Below are 12,255 nucleotides of genomic sequence, written 5' to 3'. Positions count from 1 at the left end.
CCACAAAATTTGTCCTACTGCTTTACTACATGTCTTGCGTGTTTTCATATTAATTAGCACCAATTCAGAATCGTATGTCCTTTCCCCAATGCTATTCCGAAATCGTTATTCTTAATATTTTGGGAGAATGATACATAGTATCAGCGCCCACCTACAGAGTGCGCTGCACGTCCCTCACCACAAAATGTGTCCTACTGCTCTACTACATGAATTTTGTGTTTTCATATTATTTAGCACCAATTCAGAATCGTGTGTAGTCTCCGCCAATGCTATTCCGAAATCGTTATTCTTAATATTTTGGGAGAATGATACGTAGTATCTGCGCACAGCTACAGATGGCGCTGCTCGTCAGACACCACAAAATGTGTCCTACTGCTTTACTACATGTCTTGCGTGTTTTCATATTATTTAGCACCAATTCAGAATCGTGTGTAGTCTCCGCCAATGCTATTCCGAAATCGTTATTCTTAATATTTTGGGAGAATGATACGTAGTATCTGCGCACAGCTACAGATGGCGCTGCTCGTCAGACACCACAAGATGTGTCCTACTGCTTTACTACATGTCTTGCGTGTTTTCATATTATTTAGCACCAATTCAGAATCGTGTGTAGTCTCCGCCAATGCTATTCCGAAATCGTTATTCTTAATATTTTGGGAGAATGATACGTAGTATCTGCGCACAGCTAGAGATGGCGCTGCTCGTCAGACACCACAAAATTTGTCCTACTGCTTTACTACATGTCTTGCGTGTTTTCATATTAATTAGCACCAATTCAGAATCGTATGTCCTTTCCCCAATGCTATTCCGAAATCGTTATTCTTAATATTTTGGGAGAATAATACATAGTATCAGCGCCCACCTACAGAGTGCGCTGCACGTCCCTCACCACAAAATGTGTCCTACTGCTCTACTACATGAATTTTGTGTTTTCATATTATTTAGCACCAATTCAGAATCGTGTGTAGTCTCCGCCAATGCTATTCCGAAATCGTTATTCTTAATATTTTGGGAGAATGATACGTAGTATCTGCGCACAGCTACAGATGGCGCTGCTCGTCCAATACCACAAAATGTGTCCTACTGCTTTACTACATGTCTTGCGTGTTTTCATATTATTTAGCACCAATTCAGAATCGTGTGTAGTCTCCGCCAATGCTATTCCGAAATCGTTATTCTTAATATTTTGGGAGAATGATACGTAGTATCTGCGCACAGCTACAGATGGCGCTGCTCGTCCAATACCACAAAATGTGTCCTACTGCTTTACTACATGTCTTGCGTGTTTTCATATTATTTAGCACCAATTCAGAATCGTGTGTAGTCTCCGCCAATGCTATTCCGAAATCGTTATTCTTAATATTTTGGGAGAATGATACATAGTATCTGCGCCCAGCAACAGAGTACGCTGCTCGTCCAACACCACAAAATGTGTCCTACTGCTTTACTACATGTCTTGCGTGTTTTCATATTATTTAGCACCAATTCAGAATCGTGTGTAGTCTCCGCCAATGCTATTCCGAAATCGTTATTCTTAATATTTTGGGAGAATGATACATAGTATCTGCGCACAGCTACAGATGGCGCTGCTCGTCAGACACCACAAGATGTGTCCTACTGCTTTACTACATGTCTTGCGTGTTTTCATATTAATTAGCACCAATTCAGAATCGTATGTCCTTTCCCCAATGCTATTCCGAAATCGTTATTCTTAATATTTTGGGAGAATGATACATAGTATCAGCGCCCACCTACAGAGTGCGCTGCACGTCCCTCACCACAAAATGTGTCCTACTGCTCTACTACATGAATTTTGTGTTTTCATATTATTTAGCACCAATTCAGAATCGTGTGTAGTCTCCGCCAATGCTATTCCGAAATCGTTATTCTTAAAATTTTGGGAGAATGATACATAGTATCTGCGCCCAGCAACAGAGTACGCTGCTCGTCCAACACTACAAAATGTGTCCTACTGCTTTACTACATGTCTTGCGTGTTTTCATATTATTTAGCACCAATTCAGAATCGTGTGTAGTCTCCGCCAATGCTATTCCGAAATCGTTATTCTTAATATTTTGGGAGAATGATACATAGTATCTGCGCACAGCTACAGATGGCGCTGCTCGTCAGACACCACAAAATTTGTCCTACTGCTTTACTACATGTCTTGCGTGTTTTCATATTAATTAGCACCAATTCAGAATCGTATGTCCTTTCCCCAATGCTATTCCGAAATCGTTATTCTTAATATTTTGGGAGAATGATACATAGTATCAGCGCCCACCTACAGAGTGCGCTGCATGTCCCTCACCACAAAATGTGTCCTACTGCTCTACTACATGAATTTTGTGTTTTCATATTATTTAGCACCAATTCAGAATCGTGTGTAGTCTCCGCCAATGCTATTCCGAAATCGTTATTCTTAATATTTTGGGAGAATGATACATAGTATCTGCGCCCAGCAACAGAGTACGCTGCTCGTCCAACACCACAAAATGTGCCCTACTGCTTTACTACATGTCTTGCGTGTTTTCATATTATTTAGCACCAATTCAGAATCGTGTGTAGTCTCCGCCAATGCTATTCCGAAATCGTTATTCTTAATATTTTGGGAGAATGATACATAGTATCTGCGCCCAGCAACAGAGTACGCTGCTCGTCCAACACCACAAAATGTGTCCTACTGCTTTACTACATGTCTTGCGTGTTTTCATATTATTTAGCACCAATTCAGAATCGTGTGTAGTCTCCGCCAATGCTATTCCGAAATCGTTATTCTTAATATTTTGGGAGAATGATACATAGTATCTGCGCACAGCTACAGATGGCGCTGTTCGTCAGACACTACAAAATTTGTCCTACTGCTTTACTACATGTCTTGCGTGTTTTCAAATTAATTAGCACCAATTCAGAATCGTATGTCCTTTCCCCAATGCTATTCCGAAATCGTTATTCTTAATATTTTGAGAGAATGATACATAGTATCAGCGCCCACCTACAGAGTGCGCTGCACGTCCCTCACCACAAAATGTGTCCTACTGCTCTACTACATGAATTTTGTGTTTTCATATTATTTAGCACCAATTCAGAATCGTGTGTAGTCTCCGCCAATGCTATTCCGAAATAGTTATTCTTAATATTTTGGGAGAATGATACATAGTATCTGCGCCCAGCAACAGAGTAAGCTGCCTGTCCAACACCACAAAATGTGTCCTACTGCTTTACTACATGTCTTGCGTGTTTTCATATTATTTAGCACCAATTCAGAATCGTGTGTAGTCTCCGCCAATGCTATTCCGAAATCGTTATTCTTAATATTTTGGGAGAATGATACATAGTATCTGCGCACAGCTACAGATGGCGCTGTTCGTCAGACACTACAAAATTTGTCCTACTGCTTTACTACATGTCTTGCGTGTTTTCATATTAATTAGCACCAATTCAGAATCGTATGTCCTTTCCCCAATGCTATTCCGAAATCGTTATTCTTAATATTTTGAGAGAATGATACATAGTATCAGCGCCCACCTACAGAGTGCGCTGCACGTCCCTCACCACAAAATGTGTCCTACTGCTCTACTACATGAATTTTGTGTTTTCATATTATTTAGCACCAATTCAGAATCGTGTGTAGTCTCCGCCAATGCTATTCCGAAATCGTTATTCTTAATATTTTGGGAGAATGATACATAGTATCTGCGCCCAGCAACAGAGTACGCTGCTCGTCCAACACCACAAAATGTGTCCTACTGCTTTACTACATGTCTTGCGTGTTTTCATATTATTTAGCACCAATTCAGAATCGTGTGTAGTCTCCGCCAATGCTATTCCGAAAGCGTTATTCTTAAAATTTTGGGAGAATGATACATAGTATCTGCGCACAGCTACAGATGGCGCTGTTCGTCAGACACTACAAAATTTGTCCTACTGCTTTACTACATGTCTTGCGTGCTTTCATATTAATTAGCACCAATTCAGAATCGTATGTCCTTTCCCCAATGCTACTCCGAAATCGTTATTCTTAATATTTTGAGAGAATGATACATAGTATCAGCGCCCACCTACAGAGTGCGCTGCACGTCCCTCACCACAAAATGTGTCCTACTGCTCTACTACATGAATTTTGTGTTTTCATATTATTTAGCACCAATTCAGAATCGTGTGTAGTCTCCGCCAATGCTATTCCGAAATCGTTATTCTTAATATTTTGGGAGAATGATACATAGTATCTGCGCACAGCTACAGATGGCGCTGCTCGTCAGACACCACAAAATGTGTCCTACTGCTTTACTACATGTCTTGCGTGTTTTCATATTATTTAGCACCAATTCAGAATCGTGTGTAGTCTCCGCCAATTCTATTCCGAAATCGTTATTCTTAATATTTTGGGAGAATGATACATAGTATCTGCGCCCAGCAACAGAGTACGCTGCTCGTCCAACACCACAAAATGTGTCCTACTGCTTTACTACATGTCTTGCGTGTTTTCATATTATTTAGCACCAATTCAGAATCGTGTGTAGTCTCCGCCAATGCTATTCCGAAATAGTTATTCTTAATATTTTGGGAGAATGATACATAGTATCTGCGCACAGCTACAGATGGCGCTGCTCGTCCAACACCACAAAATGTGTCCTACTGCTTTACTACATGTCTTGCGTGTTTTCATATTATTTAGCACCAATTCAGAATCGTGTGTAGTCTCCGCCAATTCTATTCCGAAATCGTTATTCTTAATATTTTGGGAGAATGATACATAGTATCTGCGCCCAGCAACAGAGTACGCTGCTCGTCCAACACCACAAAATGTGTCCTACTGCTTTACTACATGTCTTGCGTGTTTTCATATTATTTAGCACCAATTCAGAATCGTGTGTAGTCTCCGCCAATGCTATTCCGAAATAGTTATTCTTAATATTTTGGGAGAATGATACATAGTATCTGCGCCCAGCAACAGAGTACGCTGCTCGTCCAACACCACAAAATGTGTCCTACTGCTTTACTACATGTCTCGCGTGTTTTCATATTATTTAGCACCAATTCAGAATCGTGTGTAGTCTCCGCCAATGCTATTCCGAAATAGTTATTCTTAATATTTTGGGAGAATGATACATAGTATCTGCGCCCAGCAACAGAGTACGCTGCTCGTCAGACACCACAAAATGTGTCCTACTGCTTTACTACATGTCTTGCGTGTCTTCATATTATTTAGCACCAATTCAGAATCGTGTGTAGTCTCCGCCAATGCTATTCCGAAATCGTTATTCTTAATATTTTGGGAGAATGATACATAGTATCTGCGCACAGCTACAGATGGCGCTGCTCGTCAGACACCACAAAATGTGTCCTACTGCTTTACTACATGTCTTGCGTGTTTTCATATTATTTAGCACCAATTCAGAATCGTGTGTAGTCTCCGCCAATGCTATTCCGAAATCGTTATTCTTAATATTTTGGGAGAATGATACATAGTATCTGCGCCCAGCAACAGAGTACGCTGCTCGTCCAACACCACAAAATGTGTCCTACTGCTTTACTACATGTCTTGCGTGTTTTCATATTATTTAGCACCAATTCAGAATCGTGTGTAGTCTCCGCCAATGCTATTCCGAAATAGTTATTCTTAATATTTTGGGAGAATGATACATAGTATCTGCGCACAGCTACGGATGGCGCTGCTCGTCAGACACCACAAAATGTGTCCTACTGCTTTACTACATGTCTTGCGTGTTTTCATATTATTTAGCACCAATTCAGAATCGTGTGTAGTCTCCGCCAATGCTATTCCGAAATCGTTATTCTTAATATTTTGGGAGAATGATACATAGTATCTGCGCACAGCTACAGATGGCGCTGCTCGTCAGACACCACAAAATGTGTCCTACTGCTTTACTACATGTCTTGCGTGTTTTCATATTATTTAGCACCAATTCAGAATCGTGTGTAGTCTCCGCCAATGCTATTCCGAAATCGTTATTCTTAATATTTTGGGAGAATGATACATAGTATCTGCGCACAGCTACAGATGGCGCTGCTCGTCCAACACCACAAAATGTGTCCTACTGCTTTACTACATGTCTTGCGTGTTTTCATATTATTTAGCACCAATTCAGAATCGTGTGTAGTCTCCGCCAATGCTATTCCGAAATCGTTATTCTTAATATTTTGGGAGAATGATACATAGTATCAGCGCCCACCTACAGAGTGCGCTGCACGTCCCTCACCACAAAATGTGTCCTACTGCTCTACTACATCAATTTTGTGTTTTCATATTATTTAGCACCAATTCAGAATCGTGTGTAGTCTCCGCCAATGCTATTCCGAAATCGTTATTCTTAATATTTTGGGAGAATGATACATAGTATCTGCGCACAGCTACAGATGGCGCTGCTCGTCCAACACCACAAAATGTGTCCTACTGCTTTACTACATGTCTTGCGTGTTTTCATATTATTTAGCACCAATTCAGAATCGTGTGTAGTCTCCGCCAATGCTATTCCGAAATCGTTATTCTTAATATTTTAGGAGAATGATACATAGTATCTGCGCCCAGCAACAGAGTGCGCTGCTCGTCCAACACCACAAAATGTGTCCTACTGCTCTACTACATGAATTTTGTGTTTTCATATTATTTAGCACCAATTCAGAATCGTGTGTAGTCTCCGCCAATGCTATTCCGAAATCGTTATTCTTAATATTTTGGGAAAATGTTACGTAGTATCTGCGCCCAGCAACAGAGTGCGCTGCTCGTCCAACACCACAAAATGTGTCCTACTGCTTTACTACATGTCTTGCGTGTTTTCATATTATTTAGCACCAATTCAGAATAATGTGTAGTCTCCGCCAATGCTATTCCGAAATCGTTATTCTTAATATTTTAGGAGAATGATACATAGTATCTGCGCCCAGCAACAGAGTGCGCTGCTCGTCCAACACCACAAAATGTGTCCTACTGCTCTACTACATGAATTTTGTGTTTTCATATTATTTAGCACCAATTCAGAATCGTGTGTAGTCTCCGCCAATGCTATTCCGAAATCGTTATTCTTAATATTTTGGGAGAATGATACATAGTATCAGCGCCCACCTACAGAGTGCGCTGCACGTCCCTCACCACAAAATGTGTCCTACTGCTCTACTACATGAATTTTGTGTTTTCATATTATTTAGCACCAATTCAGAATCGTGTGTAGTCTCCGCCAATGCTATTCCGAAATCGTTATTCTTAATATTTTGGGAGAATGATACATAGTATCTGCGCCCAGCAACAGAGTGCGCTGCTCGTCCCACACAACATAACGTGTCTTACTGCTTTACTACATGTCTTGCGTATTTTCATATTATTTAGCACCAATTCAGAATCGTGTGTAGTCTCCGCCAATGCTATTCCGAAATCGTTATTCTTAATATTTTGGGAGAATGATACATAGTATCTGCGGCCAGCAACAGAGGGCGCTGCTCGTCCCACACCACAAAATGTGTCCTACTGCTTTGCTACATGTCTTGCGTGTTTTCATATTATTTAGCACCAATTCAGAATCGTGTGTAGTCTCCGCCAATGCTATTCCGAAATCGTTATTCTTAATATTTTGGGAGAATGATACATAGTATCTGCGCCCAGCAACAGAGTGCGCTGCTCGTCCCACACCACATAATGTGTCTTACTGCTTTACTACATGTCTTGCGTATTTTCATATTATTTAGCACCAATTCAGAATCGTGTGTAGTCTCCGCCAATGCTATTCCGAAATCGTTATTCTTAATATTTTGGGAGAATGAAACGTAGTATCTGCGCACAGCTACAGATGGCGCTGCTCGTCAGACACCACAAAATGTGTCCTACTGCTTTACTACATGTCTTGCGTGTTTTCATATTATTTAGCACCAATTCAGAATCGTGTGTAGTCTCCGCCAATGCTATTCCGAAATCGTTATTCTTAATATTTTAGGAGAATGAAACGTAGTATCTGCGCACAGCTACAGATGGCGCTGCTCGTCAGACACCACAAAATGTGTTCTACTGCTTTGCTACATGTCTTGCGTGTTTTCATATTATTTAGCACCAATTCAGAATCGTGTGTAGTCTCCGCCAATGCTATTCCGAAATCGTTATTCTTAATATTTTGGGAGAATGAAACGTAGTATCTGCGCACAGCTACAGATGGCGCTGCTCGTCAGACACCACAAAATGTGTCCTACTGCTTTACTACATGTCTTGCGTGTTTTCATATTATTTAGCACCAATTCAGAATCGTGTGTAGTCTCCGCCAATGCTATTCCGAAATCGTTATTCTTAATATTTTGGGAGAATGAAACGTAGTATCTGCGCACAGCTACAGATGGCGCTGCTCGTCAGACACCACAAAATGTGTCCTACTGCTTTGCTACATGTCTTGCGTGTTTTCATATTATTTAGCACCAATTCAGAATCGTGTGTAGTCTCCGCCAATGCTATTCCGAAATCGTTATTCTTAATATTTTGGGAGAATGAAACGTAGTATCTGCGCACAGCTACAGATGGCGCTGCTCGTCAGACACCACAAAATGTGTCCTACTGCTTTACTACATGTCTTGCGTGTTTTCATATTAATTAGCACCAATTCAGAATCGTATGTCCATTCCCCAATGCTATTCCGAAATCGTTATTCTTAATATTTTGGGAGAATGATACATAGTATCAGCGCCCACCTACAGAGTGCGCTGCACGTCCCTCACCACAAAATGTGTCCTACTGCTCTACTACATGAATTTTGTGTTTTCATATTATTTAGCACCAATTCATAATCGTGTGTAGTCTCCGCCAATGCTATTCCGAAATCGTTATTCTTAATATTTTGGGAGAATGAAACGTAGTATCTGCGCACAGCTACAGATGGCGCTGCTCGTCAGACACCACAAAATGTGTCCTACTGCTTTACTACATGTCTTGCGTGTTTTCATATTATTTAGCACCAATTCAGAATCGTGTGTAGTCTCCGCCAATGCTATTCCGAAATCGTTATTCTTAATATTTTGGGAGAATGAAACGTAGTATCTGCGCACAGCTACAGATGGCGCTGCTCGTCAGACACCACAAAATGTGTCCTACTGCTTTGCTACATGTCTTGCGTGTTTTCATATTATTTAGCACCAATTCAGAATCGTGTGTAGTCTCCGCCAATGCTATTCCGAAATCGTTATTCTTATTATTTTGGGAGAATGAAACGTAGTATCTGCGCACAGCTACAGATGGCGCTGCTCGTCAGACACCACAAAATGTGTCCTACTGCTTTGCTACATGTCTTGCGTGTTTTCATATTATTTAGCACCAATTCAGAATCGTGTGTAGTCTCCGCCAATGCTATTCCGAAATCGTTATTCTTAATATTTTGGGAGAATGAAACGTAGTATATGCGCACAGCTACAGATGGCGCTGCTCGTCAGACACCACAAAATGTGTTCTACTGCTTTACTACATGTCTTGCGTGTTTTCATATTATTTAGCACCAATTCAGAATCGTGTGTAGTCTCCGCCAATGCTATTCCGAAATCGTTATTCTTAATATTTTGGGAGAATGAAACGTAGTATCTGCGCACAGCTACAGATGGCGCTGCTCGTCAGACACCACAAAATGTGTCCTACTGCTTTACTACATGTCTTGCGTGTTTTCATATTATTTAGCACCAATTCAGAATCGTGTGTAGTCTCCGCCAATGCTATTCCGAAATCGTTATTCTTAATATTTTGGGAGAATGAAACGTAGTATCTGCGCACAGCTACAGATGGCGCTGCTCGTCAGACACCACAAAATGTGTCCTACTGCTTTGCTACATGTCTTGCGTGTTTTCATATTATTTAGCACCAATTCAGAATCGTGTGTAGTCTCCGCCAATGCTATTCCGAAATCGTTATTCTTAATATTTTGGGAGAATGAAACGTAGTATATGCGCACAGCTACAGATGGCGCTGCTCGTCAGACACCACAAAATGTGTCCTACTGCTTTACTACATGTCTTGCGTGTTTTCATATTATTTAGCACCAATTCAGAATCGTGTGTAGTCTCCGCCAATGCTATTCCGAAATCGTTATTCTTAATATTTTGGGAGAATGAAACGTAGTATCTGCGCACAGCTACAGATGGCGCTGCTCGTCAGACACCACAAAATGTGTCCTACTGCTTTACTACATGTCTTGCGTGTTTTCATATTATTTAGCACCAATTCAGAATCGTGTGTAGTCTCCGCCAATGCTATTCCGAAATCGTTATTCTTAATATTTTGGGAGAATGAAACGTAGTATCTGCGCACAGCTACAGATGGCGCTGCTCGTCAGACACCACAAAATGTGTCCTACTGCTTTACTACATGTCTTGCGTGTTTTCATATTATTTAGCACCAATTCAGAATCGTGTGTAGTCTCCGCCAATGCTATTCCGAAATCGTTATTCTTAATATTTTGGGAGAATGAAACGTAGTATATGCGCACAGCTACAGATGGCGCTGCTCGTCAGACACCACAAAATGTGTCCTACTGCTTTACTACATGTCTTGCGTGTTTTCATATTATTTAGCACCAATTCAGAATCGTGTGTAGTCTCCGCCAATGCTATTCCGAAATCGTTATTCTTAATATTTTTGGAGAATGAAACGTAGTATATGCGCACAGCTACAGATGGCGCTGCTCGTCAGACACCACAAAATGTGTCCTACTGCTTTACTACATGTCTTGCGTGTTTTCATATTATTTAGCACCAATTCAGAATCGTGTGTAGTCTCCGCCAATGCTATTCCGAAATCGTTATTCTTAATATTTTGGGAGAATGAAACGTAGTATCTGCGCACAGCTACAGATGGCGCTGCTCGTCAGACACCACAAAATGTGTCCTACTGCTTTACTACATGTCTTGCGTGTTTTCATATTATTTAGCACCAATTCAGAATCGTGTGTAGTCTCCGCCAATGCTATTCCGAAATCGTTATTCTTAATATTTTGGGAGAATGAAACGTAGTATCTGCGCACAGCTACAGATGGCGCTGCTCGTCAGACACCACAAAATGTGTCCTACTGCTTTACTACATGTCTTGCGTGTTTTCATATTATTTAGCACCAATTCAGAATCGTGTGTAGTCTCCGCCAATGCTATTCCGAAATCGTTATTCTTAATATTTTGGGAGAATGAAACGTAGTATCTGCGCACAGCTACAGATGGCGCTGCTCGTCAGACACCACAAAATGTGTCCTACTGCTTTACTACATGTCTTGCGTGTTTTCATATTATTTAGCACCAATTCAGAATCGTGTGTAGTCTCCGCCAATGCTATTCCGAAATCGTTATTCTTAATATTTTGGGAGAATGAAACGTAGTATATGCGCACAGCTACAGATGGCGCTGCTCGTCAGACACCACAAAATGTGTCCTACTGCTTTACTACATGTCTTGCGAGTTTTCATATTATTTAGCACCAATTCAGAATCGTGTGTAGTCTCCGCCAATGCTATTCCGAAATCGTTATTCTTAATATTTTGGGAGAATGATACATAGTATCAGCGCCCACCTACAGAGTGCGCTGCACGTCCCACACCACAAAAAGTGTCCTACTGCTCTACTACATGAATTTTGTGTTTTCATATTGTTTAGCACCAATTCAGAATCGTGTGTAGTCTCCGCCAATGCTATTCCGAAATCGTTATTCTTAATATTTTGGGAGAATGATACATAGTATCTGCGCCCAGCAACAGAGTACGCTGCTCGTCCAACACCACAAAATGTGTCCTACTGCTTTACTACATGTCTTGCGTGTTTTCATATTATTTAGCACCAATTCAGAATCGTGTGTAGTCTCCACCAATGCTATTCCGAAATCGTTATTCTTAATATTTTGGGAGAATGATACGTAGTATCTGCGCACAGCTACAGATGGCGCTGCTCGTCAGACACCACAAAATGTGTCCTACTGCTTTACTACATGTCTTGCGTGTTTTCATATTATTTAGCACCAATTCAGAATCGTGTGTAGTCTCCGCCAATGCTATTCCAAATCGTTATTCTTAATATTTTGGGAGAATGATACGTAGTATCTGCGCACAGCTACAGATGGCGCTGCTCGTCCAATACCACAAAATGTGTCCTACTGCTTTACTACATGTCTTGCGTGTTTTCATATTATTTAGCACCAATTCAGAATCGTGTGTAGTCTCCGCCAATGCTATTCCGAAATCGTTATTCTTAATATTTTGGGAGAATGATATGTAGTATCTGCGCATAGCTACAGAT

The sequence above is a fragment of the Schistocerca piceifrons genome, chromosome 8 (genome assembly GCF_021461385.2).
Source record: "Schistocerca piceifrons isolate TAMUIC-IGC-003096 chromosome 8, iqSchPice1.1, whole genome shotgun sequence".
NCBI lineage: Eukaryota > Metazoa > Arthropoda > Insecta > Orthoptera > Acrididae > Schistocerca > Schistocerca piceifrons.
The sequence above is the reverse complement of the archived record's forward strand: the minus strand, read 5'-3'. Positions refer to the sequence as shown.